Genomic DNA, 19,899 nt, shown 5'->3' with positions numbered 1-19,899 from the left:
GCCTGCTTGTCAAGCGCGAGCACCCTAAGCCCCTTACACCCAAAGGAGCAGCAGACTGTGACGGATCAGCACCCTATTGACTGGGGGCTGCCCAGCTTCAGGGGCGCGGTAACTGATCAGTGGGGCGTGACGGCTCCTCCCACCATCGGAGTCAGCCCGTGGCGTCCTTTTTCTATGCCAATTGAAATAGGACTTATTACCCATAACTGCTGACTCCCGTGTTGTGCCCTTGCTTGTAACCACAAAGATGGAGTGACCTCTCCATGACGCAAAATGCCTGGGCAGGGTTATGGAGATCCTGAGTTGCCCAAGTGTCAGGACCCCTCTCTCGGCCTCGCTGATGTGGTCCAGAGGAAAGCAGTGCAGTACATCTGGCACCAACTTGGCTGCAGGAGCTGCCAGAAGAGTTGACTGGTAGCCAGGTCAAACCGCCTAACGGGGCTCCGCTCCGAGTTTTCTGTCAGGGTTTACTTCCTTAGCCGTCCACTATCCCTCGCACTCACAAGGCAGTGAGACTATTTATCCATAGTTGGGGCTGTTGACAGGTGCTGTCACTCCAGGCAGAGCGAGCCTGGGAGTAGTGATAGCTAACGGGTCACTCCACTCTCCCCACAGCCAGACCATGGCCCTTTCACCGGTTGCAGTTTAACGTCATACCCAGGACATATATATATATATATATATATATATATATATATATATATATATATATATAAAGAGAGAGAGAGAGAGAGAGAGAGAGAGTTTATTCCAAAGATACCATTTATTGAAATAGCTGACATGAATTAGCGAACTAATACTGATCGGATATAGCAACGATAGCATCCAAGGAATTGTTCAATATAACTGGTGATACAATATGTACAAATAAGAATCAGTAGTGTATATGATGATAACTAAGGCATTAATGGTGATCAGAAGTAATAAACTATATCCAAGTTTGCAGTGTAGGGGTGAGTGGATGTTAAAAATGTGATAGGGAATCCACATGTTTGTGGGTGGGTGTGGGTGTGAGTGTGTGTGTGGAATGCGAATGGAATGCAGCCGTGCCCAAAAGGTGGATGGTCAGCACAGAAAGGGCATGCAAAATTGAACAAAGGAATCTGTAGTTCAAACTAGTCTTGGCTCGGCCTTAAACCCAAATTCTACTCAAATCCCAATGTTGAGGAGTGAAGTATGATGGAGGGAGTTAAAAAGAGAGAGAGAGAATGCATGCACAAAATAACTAAATACAGATCGTAAATAAAGTAAATCAAACAACATGTGGTCTAAGACTGACTTTCATGTGAATCAAAATGTGTACATTTAAATCATAAATGAATTCAAATAAAGAACACTATTAACTCACTGCAAGTAAAAACTAACACATTTTGCCCAGATGCTAGCCTCACTTGGGTGATCGCTCTTGTTAGCGATTGAAGTGTGCCTTCTCCGAAGATAGCGCGGAATGCAGATCCAGGATGAAGACGGTTTTGTTCCTTACAGCTTGTCAGCTGAAGATCCTCGGTGTCCTGTTGGCTGTCTGATAATCTAGAAGGAATCTTGTTTATTATTCATCGATATTGAAAAAGGGAAAAGGAATCCGGTCACCTTTTCTCTTTGAAACACTGCGTGGGCTGCAGTAACTAACCAGTTCATTTATTATTACAACTCTGCGAAGGTCAAATACATTGAACTTTGGCTTAAGTCCGGTATCAATAGCTGGTTCTTCGTTCTCTGTCCTTCTGTAGTGCCAATGCATGGCTTCTCTTTCACGTGTGGAGTCCACCGCCAGAGAGGAAATCCACCGCCAGAGAGACAGAATTTCGGTGCCACCACTGGTTTAAAGCAGTTGTGACATCACTGTATTTGGTATCTGGTATCATCTCTGTCCAATACCATTACAGGGATTCAGAAGAATGGGCAGAGATAGAACATGGCGTCGAGTACAGAGATTGATGCGTTCAAACTGTACTGTGAAAGGGTTACTATGGTTATGGGCATGGTAGCTGCCCCTACATCAGATGTTGGAAGAACAGCTGGATGCACTGGCACCCATTTGGCCTGGTGTAGTGAAAGCCAGGATGCTTACCATTTCCCTCTGTACATGTTTGAGGCCACGGTGTTAAAAATTAGCTGTAACGCTGAACACCGGCTGCTGTGGTCAGATTCAGAGTACAGCCCTTGTGCTTTGTTGGATTTAACAAACAGCCAGGCCCAGGGCCTTAGATGGGGTAAGAGAAAGCTAAGGTGAGTAGGCCAGGAGTGAATCCTGGAATCTTCTGCACTGTCATCAGACTTCTTGTCCCATCATGACACCAAAAGGACTCATGAAAGCAAGAGCCTATAGAATGAAGATTTCACTCAAGGTCATGTGACTTGCAACTCAAGTGACACAACAAAGACACATTCCCATACCAGGAGTTGAACCCAGGCCACCTGGGTGAAAACTAGGAATCCTGACCACTAGACCATATGGGACAGCCTTGAGGTGAAAAGGCCACCTTTGAAGTGCTTAGGCCATTGGTGAGAACTCAGGCATTTTCCAGAAAAGTAGCTGTTATTTTTTATTTTATTTTGTCAGGCTGGAAAAGATTACAAAACCATCTCTAAATAGTTTGGACTCCATCAATCCACAGTCAGACAGACTGTGTACAAATGGAGGAAATTCAAGACCATTGTTACTATCCCCAGGAGTGGTCAAACAACAAAGATCAATTCAAGAGCAAGGTGTGTAATAGTCGGCGAGGTCACAAAGGACCCCAGGGTAACTTCTAAGCAACTGAAGGCCTCTCTCACATTGGCTAATGTTCATGAGTCCACCATCAGGAGAACACTGAACAACAATGGTGTGCATGGCAGGGTTGCAAGGAGAAAGCCACTGCTCTCCAAAAAGAACATTGCTGCTCATCTGCAGTTTGCTAAAGATCACGTGGACAAGCCAGAAGGCTACTGGAAAAATGTTCTGTGGATGGATGAGACCAAAAAAGAACTTTTTGGTTTAAATGAGAAGCGTTATGTTTGGAGAAAGGAAAACACTGCATTCCAGCCTAATAACCTTATCCCATCTGTGAAACATGGTGGTGGTAGTATCATGGTTTGGGCCTGGTTTGCTGCATCTGGGCCAGCACAGCTTGCCATCATTGAGGAAACAATGAATTCTGAATTATACCAGCGATTTCTAAAGGAAAATGTCAGGACATCTGTCCATGAACTGAATCTCAAGAGAAGGTGGGTCATGCAGCAAGACAACGACCCTAAGCACACAAGTCGTTCTACCAAAGAATGGTTAAAGAAGAATAAAGTTAATGTTTTGGAATGGCCAAGTCAAAGTCCTGACCTTAATCCAATGGAAATGTTGTGGAAGGACCTGAAGTGAGCAGTTCATGCGAGGAAACCCACCAACTTCCCAGAGTTGATGCTGTTCTGTATGGAGGAATGGGCTAAAATTCCTCCAAGCCAGTGTGCAGGACTGATCAACAGTTACCGGAAATGTTTAGTTGTATTTATCGCTGCACAAGGGGGTCACACCAGATACTGAAAGCAACGGTTGACATACTTTTGCCACTCACAGATATGTAATATTGGATCATTTTCCTCAATAAATAAATGACCAAGTATAATATTTTTGTCTCATTTGTTTAACTGGGTTCTCTTTATCTACTTTTAGGACTTGTGTGAACATCTGATGATGTTTTCAGTCATATTTATGCAGAAATATAGAAAATTCTAAAGGATTCACAAAGTTCCAAGCACCACTGTAAGAGTGATGCAGAACTGAGTGGAGATGTTATCTGTAAGAAAATTTTCCCTCTCTCAAAGGGTTGCTGGTCACAGCCCATGGTCAGTCTCTGAGCAGAAGCTTCAAGCTTTTTTCAGTGTGAACAATGAGTCTTGTACAAAGTGCTGTATGGGGTAAGAGAGAACCAAGCAGCAATGCGAGAAGCATCCGATCCGAGGTCACACGCACCAACCATCATGCCCCAAGCCGATGTAAGGTTTCAGGCAGCGGTGATCCTTTCTCATTTTTCTATCCCTCACAAGCCATGCGAACAGTTGCAATCCATGGACAAACTCAGAGATGAAGAGTGATTCAGTGAAACTGAAATTTCAATAATATAACCCAGATTCCAACCAGGGTGACAGAGATGCCAGAACAGAATCCAATCGCTTCCCTGATTACAGCTCTCCAGACTCTGAGTTATCTGTGTTCCCCTACCAGAAAATCAGCCGCTGGTTGAAGCATTTTGTGGTCACCCAAGCATCTAACAGAGAATCTTCTAATTTGTCGTCAGACCCGTTATCCATTGCGCCACTGGCCCAAGCAGAGCCATGGTAAGTGAGATCCAAACTTCGTATGATTTTCCATTTAGTCACTGTTCAATAGTGAGATGGAAAATGCAATACCGAGACCCAGATTCAAGCCAGGGTTGCTGCAGCTACAACGGACAGTATAAACCACAATGCTATCACTGCACACCACCTCCCAAGGCCAGAGTGCATGATCAGGTTGCCACAAACTCAGTGGTTAGACATGGATCAGGCCATCCCGGCCCACTTTTGGCCTGGTGTTGTGAGAACAGTCAGCTTTTTAGTTCAGTTCAGTTCAATTTCATTGCTCATTTTATATTAACACATGGCCTACTTACAATGAAATGCAGTGAACGAGATAAGAACCAGAAACAAGTCTCTCAGCACTGGAGCCCGACAGGAGTTTAACAGAATATCAGTTTAAAAAAAAGATTCAAAGTCCTAAAGATAAAAAAAATGGAAGTTAAATTCAAGTGAAAATAGAAATAACTGAGATGTATGCATGCATTGTCTCATGGGGGTAGTGTGGGGAGGGGGTGTAGCATAGCACAAGCACCTGTATTCGGTCCCCCCAGGATTTTGCGGGCTTTTTGTGTGATTGTTGAGGGCTAAAATGTCTGATGTTGCGGGGGGGGGGGGGGGGGGTGTTTCCAAAAAATTGCGATGAAATTTGCGGTGTTTTTTACGTTTTTGTTGCGATTACATTGTGGGAGGAAGTGAAAGTTGCGAGAAATTGTTGCAATTTTCTCTTTTTGTGATTAAAATTGAGTATGTTAAATATTAAGATATTACTGAAAAACTTTTGATAAAAAAAACAAAGACACTGAGAAATGGTCCTCTAAACAACTTTACCAATATAAAAGATTACCAGGACTACAAAAATGCAGAAAAAAAGGCTTTACTTATCCAAATGCACCTGTTGGTTCAAAAGTTAAAGTGCATAGAACCTCACAGCACAACATGAAGTTACCTTAAAATATAATATAAATGCCTCAGCTTTCATGTAAAAAAAAAAACTATTAATACTAGTACTGTGTGCAGGCAGTCTCTCCTGAAGACTAAATTAAACAATAATTATAAACTAATAAAATAAATGGCGGTGGCACGGTGGTGTAGTGGTTAGCGCTGTCGCCTCACAGCAAGAAGGTCCTGGGTTCGAGCCCCGGGGCCGGCAAGGGCCTTTCCGTGTGGAGTTTGCATGTTCTCCCCGTGTCCGCGTGGGTTTCCTCCGGGTGCTCCGGTTTCCCCCACAGTCCAAAGACATGCAGGTTAGGTTAACTGGTGAATCTAAATTGACCGTGAGTGTGAATGGTTGTCTGTGTCTATGTGTCAGCCCTGTGATGACCTGGCAACTTGTCCAGGGTGTACCCCGCCTTTCACCCGTAGTCAGCTGGGATAGGCTCCAGCTTGCCTGCGACCCTGTAGAAGGATAAAGCGGCTAGAGATAATGAGATGAGAAAATAAATGGCTCAGGCTTCATAGAAAAAAAAAAATTAAACAGAATCTGACAGTATGATGCTGAAGCTGCCTAAACAATGGAAAATAAAATCCCATTTTGGCAAAAATGTTGGCATCCATTAATTTCTTGTATTAAGTAAAAAAATAATGTAAAGTGCACACAGTCCTTCACTGTAAACATAACACACTTGCAGTAACAGAATTTAAGCCTACATAAACACTCACATGCTGCTTCTCTTGAACAGTGTTGCCAGATACTGCTGACGTTTTCCAGTCCAAAATATGTTCAAAACCCGCCAAAATGCACTTAAAACCACCTAAAATGTAAAATGTACTTGATGCCTATCTTGTAAAGTAAAAATATGCAGCTAAAGATCAGTATACTATTTGTAAATCGAACAACAAAGCAAACAACTTCTAAATGGCAACATGAGCCCGTCAGTGCTGGAGGTGAAAAATCTGCTGTCTGCTACTCGGCTCCATATGATTGAATCAGATTATAACTTTGCAATCATCTGCTGGGTTCTGAATCCTACATGCACCAGTAGGTGACGCACACGCAGAATATTATGTAGGCTATGTTAGGCTATGATGCATATCGAACATCTGCATTGCTGAGGTTATTTATTTTTTATTTGTCTTTTATTTATTTATCTTTTTATGTATCCTGTTTGTTTTATTAATTTTATAGGCCTAGTTATTCTGCTTAATTTATTTTTGTCTACATCCATGTATTTTCTTCATCTGTTATCCTGATTTTTATGGATTTGTTAGATTGTACCTGTTTTATATACTTAAATTAAAAAAAAAGTTAGGCTATGATGCATGGCTGAATGTAACATGAGAAGAGAAAATGGAGAATCGATTGCATCATTCTTATTTACTAGTTTATGAGTTCAGTTTCTGCACTACATTACACACATTCATATTAGTCTTACAGTTACATTGACATTTTTTTTGTTTAAATAACACTTAGAGATTAATGTTTATTGTAAATGATTAATTTATGCCAATGATAAAAACCCGCCGAACAAACGTCAAACCTGCCCAATTTTTGTCAACCAGCCCAAGCCATTTTTTGCCCGCAAAGTAGAATTCAAAACCGCCCAACAATCTGGTAACAATGCTCTTGAACGTATACATGGAAGTAAGGCAGAAGGTAGTTTGTTGACGTCAACTCAAGACGACGCCAATGATTGGTCAAATTTGCGGGAAAGTTGCAGTGATTGGATATAATTGCAACACTGCCCTGAATTTGCGGGGATTGGTTGAATTTGCGTTGAAGTTGCAAATCGCAACATCGCGAAATCCTGGAGGGTCTGTGTATTACACATCGGGAAAATTTGACACGTGCAGCTACCAGTGATTGCACTTTGTTGAAGACAAATTAAGTACTGACCATGTAAACAGAGTTTTGATATGTGTTGGTAAATGTGGAAATAGTAAATATGTAAATTTTTTGGTGATATGTAAACAGAGTCTTGAGATATGTTGGTGATATGTAAACGGAGTCTTGTCAAATAAACAGAGTCTTGTGATATGTCGATTGTGGACCTGTAGTAGTTTGAAATGATGTTTGCCTTCATGCCAAACTTCTTCAGCCTCCAAAGGAAGCACAGCTGCTGGCGAGCTTTCCTGACCACAGTGTGGAACTTGATGCTGCTGACCCTTTCGACCTCATCTTCGTTGATGTAGATGGCCTAGTGTGTCCTCCCTTGCTGCCTCCTGTAGTCCACTATCATGTCCTTAGTTTTCCTGATGTTGAGAGAGAGGTTGTTGTTCTGGCACCAGCTGGCTAACGCCTTCACTTCCTCTCTGCATGCCGTCTCATCGTTGTCCGTAAGGAGGCCCAAGATGGTTGTGTCATCAGCAATCTTGATGATGATGGTGGCGCTGTATTTAGCAGTACAGTCATGGGCGAACACGGAGTACATGAAGGGACTGAGCACACAGCCCAGTGGCGCACCTGTGTTCAGGATAAGCGAGGAGGAAGTGTGGCTACCGATTATCACCACCTGGGGTCTGCCTATCAGAAAGTCAAAGATCCATCTGCAAATGGTCATCTGCTCATGAAATCGTTAAATATTTCGTCATGATTGCATTTTCTCTGCTCATCCCAAGGCAGTTTTACTTATTAAGTGCAAATTTGCAGCTAAATGCTTTCAAGATCTTGCAACCTGATTTGATTTTGGTTGCTGGTCACAGCCCATGGTCAGACTGTGAGCTGAGCTTTGTCAGAGATAGCTTTCAGAAAACAGGTTTCAGTGGCCTTTTTGAAGGACGCTTTAGCTTCAGAAAATGCTAAATGTAACTCAAAGAATGTTGAACCTTGGTCCTATCTACTGAGCTGTGCAAGGCAAGGCAAGGCAAGTTTATTTATATAGCACATTTCATACACAGTGGCAGTTCAATGTGCTTTACAGAAGTAAAAGCAAAACAGTAAACAATAGAAAATAAAATTACATAAAATAAATGGGGAAGAAAATTAATAAGAATTAAACAATAGTAGAAATAAAATAATAAAATGAGATAAAAGTTCAATTTAAAAAAAAGCAGAATAAAATAGAATAAAACTTAAGTAAAATTTAAAACATGGAGAGACTGTAAAAGTAAAGAGTTTAAAACATGTAGAGATGGCAATATTAATAATTTAGCAGAAAGCATCTGAAAACGGCTTGGTCTTTAGTCTAGATTTGAAGCTGCCAACAGCAGGAGCATTTTTGATGTCCTCTGGCAGTTGGTTCCATAGCTGTACTGCATAGTAGCTAAAAGCTGCTTCACCACACTTTGTTTTAACAACAGGTTTTACCAGTAAATTTTGCTGCTGCGATCTGGTAGATCTGATTGGGTTAGGCCGCTGCAACATATCAGAGAGGTACAGTAATTGGGCCCTGTACCATTTAGAGATTTGTACACCAGCAGCAATGCTTTAAAGTCAATTCTGTAGCTTACTGGAAGCCAGTGAAGGGACCTTAGAATGCAGGCTCTAAGATGAGCTGTATTGAACCATAGGATATGTATTTTCTTTTAGAACATGAAGAATTTTGTCCATCAGCTCACTTTGAAAATGTTACCAGAATTTTGTCAATGAGGTCATTTGGAAAATGTTACTGTTGGAAACAGTTGGTGCATTATGAAATGCAAAATACGATAAAGGAGACTCCAAATGTTTGAGCAACTGAAATCCTATAATCAGGCAAGAATGGGACAACATTTCTCTTTCAAAACTACAGCACTTGGTCTCCTCAGTTCCCAAACTTTTACAGAGTTTTGTTATAACAATAGATGATGCAGCACAGTGGTAAACATGACCCTGTCCCAACTTTTTGAAATGTGTTCCTGGCATCAAATTCACAATTAGCATATCTTTTTCAAACAACAATAAAATTTCTCAGTTTCAACATTTGATATGTTTTCTTTGGACTGTTTTCAATGAAAGATAGGGTTTCCATGATTTACAAACCAACACATTCTATTTTTATTTATATTTTACACAGCGTCCTCACCAAAATTATTATAGTTTTGAAATTTTCATCAGTTTTTTTTAGTTGTTCAGTTTGTTTGTTTTAAAATTTCAGTTTAGTTCTTCATTCATTTTACAAGCGCATAGGTAGGTTTAGCTTTATTTTGAGGAATTGACTAGGTTTAGCTTTATTTTGAGGAATTGACTAATTTTAGTTTAGTTTTTAATTTGGTTTAGTTTTTCAGGTCAAGTCACAGATAACCCATAATAACTAGATAGGACACAACATTATCTGACTCAAGAGCTCAAGGATGCAAGAAACAAACTGTGGCCGTTGGTTGAACAGGCTGGGAAAGAGGGCAAGAAAGCAGGCTTCAAAGGTCCCTCTGCATACATTGTTGGTAAAAAAAAATAGCAACAGTGAATGAAAAAAATTTTTCTATTTGCTGCCATTCTTGTGTAGTAGTGCCTTCTGTGGGGTTAAACTACTAAAAAGCATGTAATATGGTTTATTAAGCAATATCAATCTTTCTCATGGGTGGCACAGTGGTGTAGTGGTTAGCGCTGTTGCCTCATAGCAAGAAGGTCCGGGTTTGAGCCCCGTGGCCGGCGAGGGCCTTTCTGTGTGGAGTTTGCATGTTCTCCCCGTGTCTGCGTGGGTTTCCTCCGGGTGCTCCAGTTTCCCCCAAAGACATGCAGGTTAGGTTAACTGGTGACTCTAAATTGACCGTAGGTGTGAATGTGAGTGTGAATGGTTGTCTGTGTCTATGTGTCAGCCCAGTGATGACCTGGCGACTTGTCCAGGGTGTACCCTGCCTTTCGCCCGTAATCAGCTGGGATAGGCTCCAGCTTGCTTGCGACCCTGTAGAACAGGATAAAGCGGCTACAGATAATGAGATGAGAATCTTTCTCCTTTGAATCTGAGGTTTGCATGCTATACCGTTAGTCACCAGGTGATAGTGCATTCCTGTCATGATTTGATGTCACTTTAAATGAAAGAAGGAGAAAAAAACTTCTTTGTTTGAAAACTCTAGCAATGTGTTATTTTTATATTCAAATTATATGATATTCTCCTTTTTTTCTGAGAAGGTTAAATAGTGTTTGGATTTCTTCCTCATGGTTGAATTTATACTTATTGAAGATAAGTTAGCATATATGTATTGACCTACTTGCCCTTACTGCTCAGGCTATAGGTTCATTGATCTGTTGTGGAGTTCATTTACATCAAGTGTTGTAAGAAAAAGTTGAAATTCTCTAATTTTCAAAAAATTTTCATATTATTTCATGTCTTTGTTGTCTATCAATGCTAGGGGTCTTAAAGATAATACGAAATGTAAGGCATTATTTTTGTTTGCAAAGAAGTACAAGGCAGATTTTTAGTTGTTTCAAGAATGTCACTCAACACCCCGTGATTTAAGATTTTGGAGGTCACAGTGGGGAAACAATATATGGTTAGCTCACAGATCTGAGCATTCAGCTGGAGTTGGAATTTTTAAATATAACTTTAATGAAAATATTATTCAGAATAATATAGATTCCTCAGGACACTTTATTATTATGATAATAGCCATAAATAATATTAACATTATTTTCTATGGATACTACTCTTTTATGGAGAATACCACCCTCTTTGATACCTTAGAAGAGAAAATTTCTGACTGGTTTACCAAATATCCTAATGCCTCTTTAATCTTGGGGGAGGGGGGATTTTAACATAGTATGAAACAATATCTTAGATAGATGGCCTCTGATTGATTACAGAGCAATCCATTTATCAATATCATTGTCTGGAGGTCACTCAGCAAGTCCGAAAGCCTTATTTTGGAAATTGAATAGTTCTCTCCTGAACTTAACACAAGTCAAAGAGCATGTCAAAGATTTAATCAAAATTTTGATTTTCTGAAAAAAAATCATATTCATAAATCATATTCATATTCTTTGTGGGCGAACACTGTGCAGGGGTGTGTAGAACCCTTTCTGATGGTTTTTGTAGGTTCTCTGTCCACTTGCACAACTTTCTCTAAGACCTTGGACTTGACAGCCCTGGCCTTGAGAGCCCTAGCCTTGGCAGCACATGCACTGGGGAGAAAAAAAAATTTCTGAAAAAAAAATAAATTCTGAAATTTAAGATTCTAGAGGGGTGTGTTGAACCCAAGCCTGATGACCCCTGATGTTTTTGTGGTGTTTTTATACATGAAAAGCACATATGCAGGTGTAAAAAGCTCATGTGCTTGGTGAGTCAGCATACATGCTAACCCTGAACTGTGGGACTTTATTTTTCCACCTGATGCCCATGGTAAAACTGAGCAGTGGGACTTTGCCATTTTTCTGAACTGTGGGACTTTGCCATTTTTCCGCCTGATGCCCATGGTAAAACTGAGCAGTGGGACATTGCTATTTTTCCGCCTGATGCCCATGGTAAAACTGAGCAGTGGAACGTTCCCATTTTTCCGCCTGATGCCCATAGTAAAAAAACCTCAGGACTTAATCATCATCAAAGAGAGAGAGAGAGAGAGAGAGAGAAGATTGAGAGAGAGAGAGGACTACCAGGAAATACAGAAAAATAAAAAGACATTAGATTACAGGGAACTAACCATAAGTTTGGTGTTCTCTGCCAAGAGAGGCAGTCACAACTTAGGCCAAAATGTTGCTGAAAGCAACCCAACCCTGGACCCTTGGACCCACTGAGTAGCACCTGTATACTGGCCAATATTCATACAACAAGTTTGGAGACTTTGGGATAGATTTAACTTTTAATTCCATTTTTCAACTTTTTTTATCTAATCAGGCCATGGAACTGCAACCCAACTTGCTAACCCAGGCTGCAACCCAACCCTCCACATCTCTTTGTCCTGCTTAATGGCCCTTCCTTTGTTTGGGGCCCTCTGGTACACCAGTCTGCCTGCAAAACCTCACTGGAGGCCAATATAGCCCACTATTGCCATCTGGTGGTCAGACCAGGTAATGCAGGGCCTCCTCAGCTTCTTCCCTGGTATGGTCAGCAAGTATGCTGACTTTCCCGACTTGAGTGACCTTAGATTTATTAAATGGTAATGTAAAAAAAAATCATATTCTTTTTGGGCTAACACTGTACATACTTTGTCAGCAAGTATGCTGAACTTCCTGACTTTTGTGAGCTAGGATTTATTAAATGACAATGATGGCTTTTGTGAGTTTTGTGGCATTCTAGATGTGCTGCGTGAAAATTGGGAGGAGGGACCTTCAACAAGCAAAAATAAAATTCAATACGTTATTGACCTGTGCGCCAAACTCCACACACTCACCCACCTAACCCTGGAGAATTTGCAGCAGGCCCAGGAACCTCAAGTCTGTCTGTACGACATGGGCACGCGCCTTAGGGAATTCACACCGGGAGATAAAGTATTTGTGTTGTTGCCCACGTCAAGCTCCAAATTGATTGCCAGGTGGCAAGGACCCTTTGAGGTCACATGGCGAGTCAGGAACGTCGACTATGAGGTGAGGCGAACAGACAGGGGTGGGGCGTTACAGATTTACCACCTCAATCTTTTAAAACTTTGGAATGAGGAGTTCCCCATGGCATTGGTGTCGGTGGTTCCAGAGAAGGCAGAGCTGGGGCCAGAGGTTCAAAAGGGAAAATTGACATCGCCCACTGCTCCGGTCCCCTGTGGAGACCACCTCTCCCCGACCCAACTCACGGAGATCACCCAGTTGCAGACAGAATTTTCTGATGTGTTCTCGCCCCTGCCCGGCCGCACCCACCTCATAGAACACCACATTGAGATGCCCCCGGGGGTAATAGTGCACAGCCACCCTTACAGACTGCCCAAACACAAGAAAAAGGTGGTTCAGGAAGAACTCGAGGCCATGCTTGAAATGGGCATCATTGAGGAATCCCACAGTGACTGGAGCAACCTGGTGGTCTTGGTTCCCAAGGCTCACGGGTCAGTCTGGTGCTGTGTGGACTATGGAAAAGTCAACGCGGTGTCTAAATTTGATGCATACCCAATGCCTCATATTGACGAGTTGCTCAATCGACTAGGCACGGCTCGTTTTTATTCGACACTGGATTTGACAAAGGGATATTAGCAGATCCCTTTGATGCCGCTATCCCGAGAGAGAACGGCCTTTTCCACACCATTTGGCTTACACCAGTTAGTCACACTTCCTTTTGGGCTGTTTGGGGTGCCTGCTATGTTCCAGCGCAGGGGTGGGCAATTATTTTTCACAAGGGGCCACATGAGAAACCAAAATTATGTCAGAGGGCCACGATAAATTTAGGTTGTAATTTTATTGACCAGATGTAAGGCGCACCTTTTTAATATAGGGTGAATTCAGGTAAATTGGGCCACTTTTTTTGCAAACTTGGAAAGACCCCCCCTGCCTTAGGGGTACACCAGCCCATCCCCTTACCCTCAGGGAGGCGTTTTAGAGTACCAAATGCCATTAAAAACCTATACAAGAAATCATTTGTTCCCAATGCAGTTAATATGATAAACAAAGTGGGAATTGTATCCAACACATAGGTGACTTTTGCAAACCAAGATGAGTCTTGTTTTATTTATTTAATCATTTATTTATTGGAGTAGTATTCCTTACTATTTTTACATTTTAAAATTTTTACACTTAATTTAATCATCTATTTATTAGAGTAGTATTCCTTACTATTTTTACATGAAATGGAGTCATATGTGTTTTTTATGTGGTGAAACTGAAGACAAGTTTCCACACTTGTGGACAATAAAGATTCATTCATTCATTCATTCATCACAGAAATATTATGGCATCCAAATGACTTAAAGCAAATAAAGTAGTAATGTTGCAACAATTTAAATACATTTGTGGTGATTGGTCAGTAAAATTGGAAGAGATGAAAAGCTCAGTGCGTAAGTGGCCCAGTTTACCTGATGGCCCAATTTACCTGAATCCACCCTACTTAATATATATTCATGTCAATACAGAATTAATATTAATATTATATTTATTCATAGGCTATGTGGAATTGTGGTGTAGGCTACATATAAAGAAGAAAACAAAACCAGTCATTGAATCAGTGCAATTTATTATTTACATTTATTTTATATACAATTTATTATTATTATTTTGGCAAGTTTCTCACTTCATTTCACTTCTTCAGTGAGAATAATCCAGTCTGCTCTGGGCCTGAACTACAGCATTGAAATCTGGCTGAATGTCTGAGGTTGCTATGCGGAGGACAGTGGACAGGTGCTCATCAGTGATGGAGGATCTGTGTTTGGATTTGTTGAACTTCATCACTGAGAATGTTTCTTCACAGACGTAGGTGGATCCAAACAGGACTAGAATCCTCTGAGCATGCCTCCTCATGTGTGGGAAGCTCTCCTCTTTGAGGGAGGAGTAAAAGTCCAGTAGGGAGACTGACCTGAAGTGCTCTGAAAGGAGTGAGTCCGACTGCAGGTCGATTAGTTCCATCTGAACATCACTTGGTGCATTTTCCACACTGCAGTTGAAGGGAGAAGAGATCAACTGCATTTCACTCTCAAGATTTTTGAAATCTTGAAATCACCTCGAAAACTCGCAATGCAGTGCATCTAACATCGCTGAGTATTTGTGGAGGTGATCGGCCGATCTTGTCGCTGCTTTTAGTGTTGGCAAGTGAGTCAAAACGTTCTCCTTCACCTGACTTGAGAGAAGCTGTAACCTTCTCATGAAAGCCTTCACCGCGCTGTACATCTCATGCACAAACAGTCCCTTGCACTGCAGTTTGACATTTAGTTCGTTCATTAGTGCAGTCACGTCCATGGCGAATCCGAGATCTGCCACCCACTCGTCATCTGAAAGCTCTGGAATGTCATGTCCTTTCATTGCACAGAAATCCTGAATCTGTTCCCTCAGATCCCAGACACTTTTCAATACTTTGCCGAGGCTGAGCCACCTGACAGCGCAGTGGTAGCTTACGTCGCCATGTTCACTCTCGTTTTCCTCCAACAGTGCAACAAATTGCCTGTGGTTTAATGCTCTTGCTCTGATGAAGTTAACTACTTTAGTTACAACATCCACGACATGGTTCATTTTCAACACAGTCTTACACAGCACCTCCTGGTGTATGATGCAATGCAAAAATGTCAACTTCTGCTCGGGGTTGATTTCACTTACTTTGTCCTGCATTCTTTTTAAAAGTCCAACATTTTTCCCCGTCAGATTCGGACAACCATCTGTTGTTACGCCAGCCAACTTGTCCCATTTCAGTCCTAATTTGTCCAAACATGCAGTTACCTCTGTGAACAAGTCCTTGCCGGTGGTTGTCCCTTTCATTGACTGCATCGATGCCAGCTCCTCGGTGATTTGGAAGTTTTTCGTTATCCCTCATAAGAAGATGAGTAGCTGGGCAGTGTCACGTACATCACAGCTCTCGTCCAAAGCCAGAGAAAAACAATCGAATTCGGCAGCTTTTCCCTTCAGCTGAAGCTCCAAGTTCTCAGCAATATCCTCAACCCGCCTCATTACAGTGCGCCGGGAGAGTGCGACGTCTTCATAAGCACCCTTTTTTTCTGGGCACATCAGCGCAGCAGAGTCCACTAAACACTCCTTAACGAACTCCCCATCGGAAAACGGTTTGCTTCTCCGGACGATTTTATGAGCAATTACAAAACTTGTCTTAACGGCAGCGTCTCTGTTGGCATGACATTTTGTAAAAAGTCCTTGTTGGGCTTGCAGTTTTGCTAGCAATGTATCAGCCTCTCATGCACACTCTTCATCCGTTAGATTTTTGTGTTTCTCCTCATGCTTGGTCGCGAAGTGGCGATTCAGATTATAATCTTTAATAACAGCAACTTGAGTCCCACAAACTAAGCAGACAGCTTTACCTTGGATTTCTGTAAATAAATACTTGGCAGTCCATGTTTTGTTGAAAACACGACCTTCGATATCAACTTTTCTTTTTTTAGCTGACATGCCTGACTGACAACGACGTGCTGGCTATCCTCAATTGTTGCAGTTGACGTTCACGCACAGCTCACAGCTCGCACGTTTGAAGGTAACCATGAACGTAGCGCTTTCAAAATAAAAGTTGCACCATTATATTACACTCGGAATATGGGGGTTTCCCCATTTATTTTGTAATTTAGAATTGGCCTCGCGGGCCGGACAGGGACACACAACGGGCCGGATATGGCCCGCGGGCCATAGAATGCCCAGGTCTATTCCAGTGGCTTATGGATAGGGTCCTCCACCCCCACGCCACCTATGCGGCCGCATACCTGGACGACATCATTATTTATAGTAATGACTGGCCGCGGCACCTAGAACACCTAAGGGCCGTCCATAGGTCACTGAGGCGAGCGGGTCTCACAGCCAACCTGAACAAGTGTGAGATTGGGCAGGTGGAAGTACGGTATCTGGGCTTCCACTTGGGCAATAGGCAGGTGCATCCCCAAATCAATAAGACAGCAGTGATTGTGGCCTGCCCGAGGCCCAATACCAAAAAGGGGGTGAGACAGTTCCTGGGGCTGGCTGGCTACTATCGTAGGTTTATACCTAATTATTTGGATGTCACCAGCCCACTGACTGATCTCACTAAAAAGGGGGCACCAGATCCGGTCCAGTGGACGGAGCAATGCCAGCGGGCTTTCTCTAAGGTAAAGGCTGCACTGTGTGGGGGGCCACTATTACACTCCCCTGACTTTTCTCTCCCCTTTGTTTTGCAGAGGGATGCGTCAGTCAGAGGGCTGGGGGCTGTTCTGTCCCAGGAGGGGGAGGGGGAGGTCCGTCCAGTGCTGTACATCAGCCGGAAGCTGTCGGTGCGCGAGGGCAGGTACAGCACCATAGAAAAGGAATGCCTCACCATCAAGTGGGCGGTCCTCGACCTACGCTACTACCTGCTGGGGTGCCCTCTGGTCAGACCACACACCCCTGCAGTGGCTCCACCGCATGAAAGATGCCAACGCGCGGATCACCCGTTGGTCTCTGGCACTCCAGCCGTTTAAGTTTGAGGTGGTCCACAGGCCAGGGGTGCAGATGGTCATGGCGGATTTCCTCTCCCGTTGGGGGGGGTCAGCTGCAGGCTGGATGGCTCCCCGGCCTGAGTCGGGCGGTGGGGGTATGTGGCAGCGGGGGCGTGGTCAAGCATTGGTCTGTGAATGGAGGGCGGAGTCAGGGAAGGTAAGTGGCAGAATCACTGCTCCTGATGGGAATTAACCTGTGTTTGTGTGTCTTCCCCAGTGACCACACCCTATAAGAGGAGAGGGAGAGCAGAGGAAGGGGGCTCTCCCCCAACCAGAACACTTGTGTGTGTGTGCATGCATGGGAGAATAAATGTAAAGGTGAAAAGCTAAAATAAAAGGGTTCTTGCGAACTCAGTTCTGGCCTGCCGTGCTTCTGTGCTCCACCCACCTTAACTATTTCTACATGTATGTATAACGGCAGTTTTTGTTTGCATGTTTTGGTTGCTGGATCTTTCTCCTAACTTTCTCCTAACGTTTGTAAAGTGGGAACCTTGGGAGAGCTTTTGGAAAATGTTCCCTTTTGGTTGTATTAAAGTTCCCCTTACTATCTGTCCCTCTGAGTTACATGGAGTCAACAGGAAATCTTTTGGTGGAGAGGGTGGAGACCTCGACTGGCTATCGTAGCCTGCAGGGAATCAGCCATCAGACATTCTGTCGCATGTCCCAGACCCGGTGAAATGTAACTGAATTGTCTTGGCCAGCCCTAAGGGTCCCATCTGCATCTCATCATTGCTGAGGAGTGTGCTCCCATCACCCAATCAAGCATCCAGCCAGAGCAGGTCATGATATATAATTTACCATATTAACATGCCATTGTTGTGTGTTATGCCTGATGTAAAGACTCTCGTCTCTGCGAGCCTACCACACAGATTTAATACTTGTCATTTTTAGGGCATACCTAACAACGTGTTTTCTTTCTCTCTCCCCCCCCAATCTGTCCCTCTGGGTTGCATGTTGATCCTGGGATTGGGATGCTGGCCTCTTCTGCCCCTCGGACCTGCTTGATCCATCCTGGTGCCCTGTGTCTGGTCGGAGTTTTATCGCACCGCTCCTGTGAAGGACGGCCCCATGAGGACAGTTGAGGGTTATACCTGTTAAAACTGTTAATATTATAGTCAGAATGTCTGTTGTTGCCCAAATGAGGATGGGTTCCCTTTTGAGTCTGGTTCCTCTCGAGGTTTCTTCCTCATGTCGTCTGAGGGAGTTTTTCCTTGCCACCGTCGCCACAGGCTTGCTCATTGGGGATAGATTAGGGATAAAATTAGCTCATGTTTTAAGTCATTCAAATTCTGTAAAGCTGCTTTGCAACAATGTTTATTGTTAAAAGCGCTATACAAATAAACTTGATTTGATCTGATATTGCAATACAAGAAAACTTTGGAAAACCTGATTACAATATTCCGGTTGGGTTCTTTGAGCGTTAGCTACAGACATACAGTCAAGAGTGAATTTGAGTAAATAAAAGTCAAATTTGAGGGTTAGATGAGGACATACAGTCAGTCACAAACTGTTATGCAACTTAGCAAGAGTTAACTGCCTTGGTGAATGAATATCACTAAATTCACATTTGTTTGCTCGTTGTAATATCAGCACAATAAGCTGGCATCAAAAGGAGCAACCTGCCAGAAAAACTGCATTAAGGAGGAGATGAGGAGAGTGCAGAGCGAGCTGAAGAGGGGGATAAGGAGAGGCAAGGACAGCTACAGGAGGAGCACCTCAAGGGGAGCAACACCGGAGAGGTATGGAGAGGCCTGAAATCCATCCCTGGCCACACAAAGGACAGTGGGAGTGGCCCTGTATCTGGGGGCCAAGACTGGGCAAATGAGTTGAATCTCTTTTTCAACAGATTTGACTGTGCCACCCCACCCTTCCCCACTCACCATAGTCCTGACCGGTCTGTGATATTACTCCCCCCCCCATAATACCTCTGACACCAACAGCTCCCTCCTCACACCACATCACCCCCTGTAATAAAAATAAAAATAAAACCTACAATAGAAATAATGCAAAATCTTACTAAAAAGTATGCCCCTTTCTCAAGAGTGTCAAGCTAAATTCTTAGGCGTAATAATAGATGACAAACTGACCTGGAAACCACATATAGCCATGTTATGTAATAAAATATCTAAAACTATTGGACTTATGGGAAAAATCAAATATCTTCTCATGCAACAAACCATTATCACCATATACAATAGCTTAATATACCCATATCTGACCTACGGAAATATTGTATGGGGATGTGCCTACAAAACTACACTACAGCCCCTAATACTACTCCAAAGAAGATTTGTTCGTATGGCCACCGGATCCAGTTTTTATGCCCATTCTTTACCTCTATTTACAAAGCTTAAGATTTTAAATATTATTGATATCAATAGACTTCAGCTAAATATCTTCACGTTCCAATTTCTTAGAAATTCTCTTCCAGACACGTTTGATAGTTTTTTAAATCTTAATTCCCAATTTCATGCTTACCAAACTCGACAAAGCGACCAACTACATATCCCCCTAGTGCGAACATCCCTAGGTCAAAAGAGTGTTCAATACAAATGTGTAATTGAATGGAATAACCTCCCCCTCCACCTTAAAAGTTTTACATCCATGATTAGTTTTAAACGTAATCTCAAAAACCACCTATTTTCATTCCCCAGCCACACTTGACCATTATCTTTAAATATAGTTCAGTCTTGGATCAAATTGTAAAATATTACACCACACCATGCA

At 42.7% G+C, this 19,899-nt stretch overlaps 1 protein-coding gene and 1 non-coding gene across 2 annotated transcripts in view; one reads left to right on the top strand and one right to left on the bottom strand.

Annotated features, from left to right (window-relative positions):
• LOC132883301 (histone-lysine N-methyltransferase PRDM9-like) overlaps positions 1–19,899 on the top strand; it is a 322,553-nt gene that overhangs the window by 199,565 nt on the left and 103,089 nt on the right. The gene's annotated exons all lie outside the window — the stretch shown is intronic.
• Positions 2,389–2,460, bottom strand: trnae-uuc (transfer RNA glutamic acid (anticodon UUC)). The gene has a single exon. It is a non-coding gene; the product is annotated as a tRNA-Glu (tRNA).

This window comes from Neoarius graeffei, chromosome 1 (assembly GCF_027579695.1).
Source record: "Neoarius graeffei isolate fNeoGra1 chromosome 1, fNeoGra1.pri, whole genome shotgun sequence".
NCBI lineage: Eukaryota > Metazoa > Chordata > Actinopteri > Siluriformes > Ariidae > Neoarius > Neoarius graeffei.
Note: the sequence above shows the minus strand (reverse complement) of the source record. Positions and strands in the feature narration are given on the sequence as shown.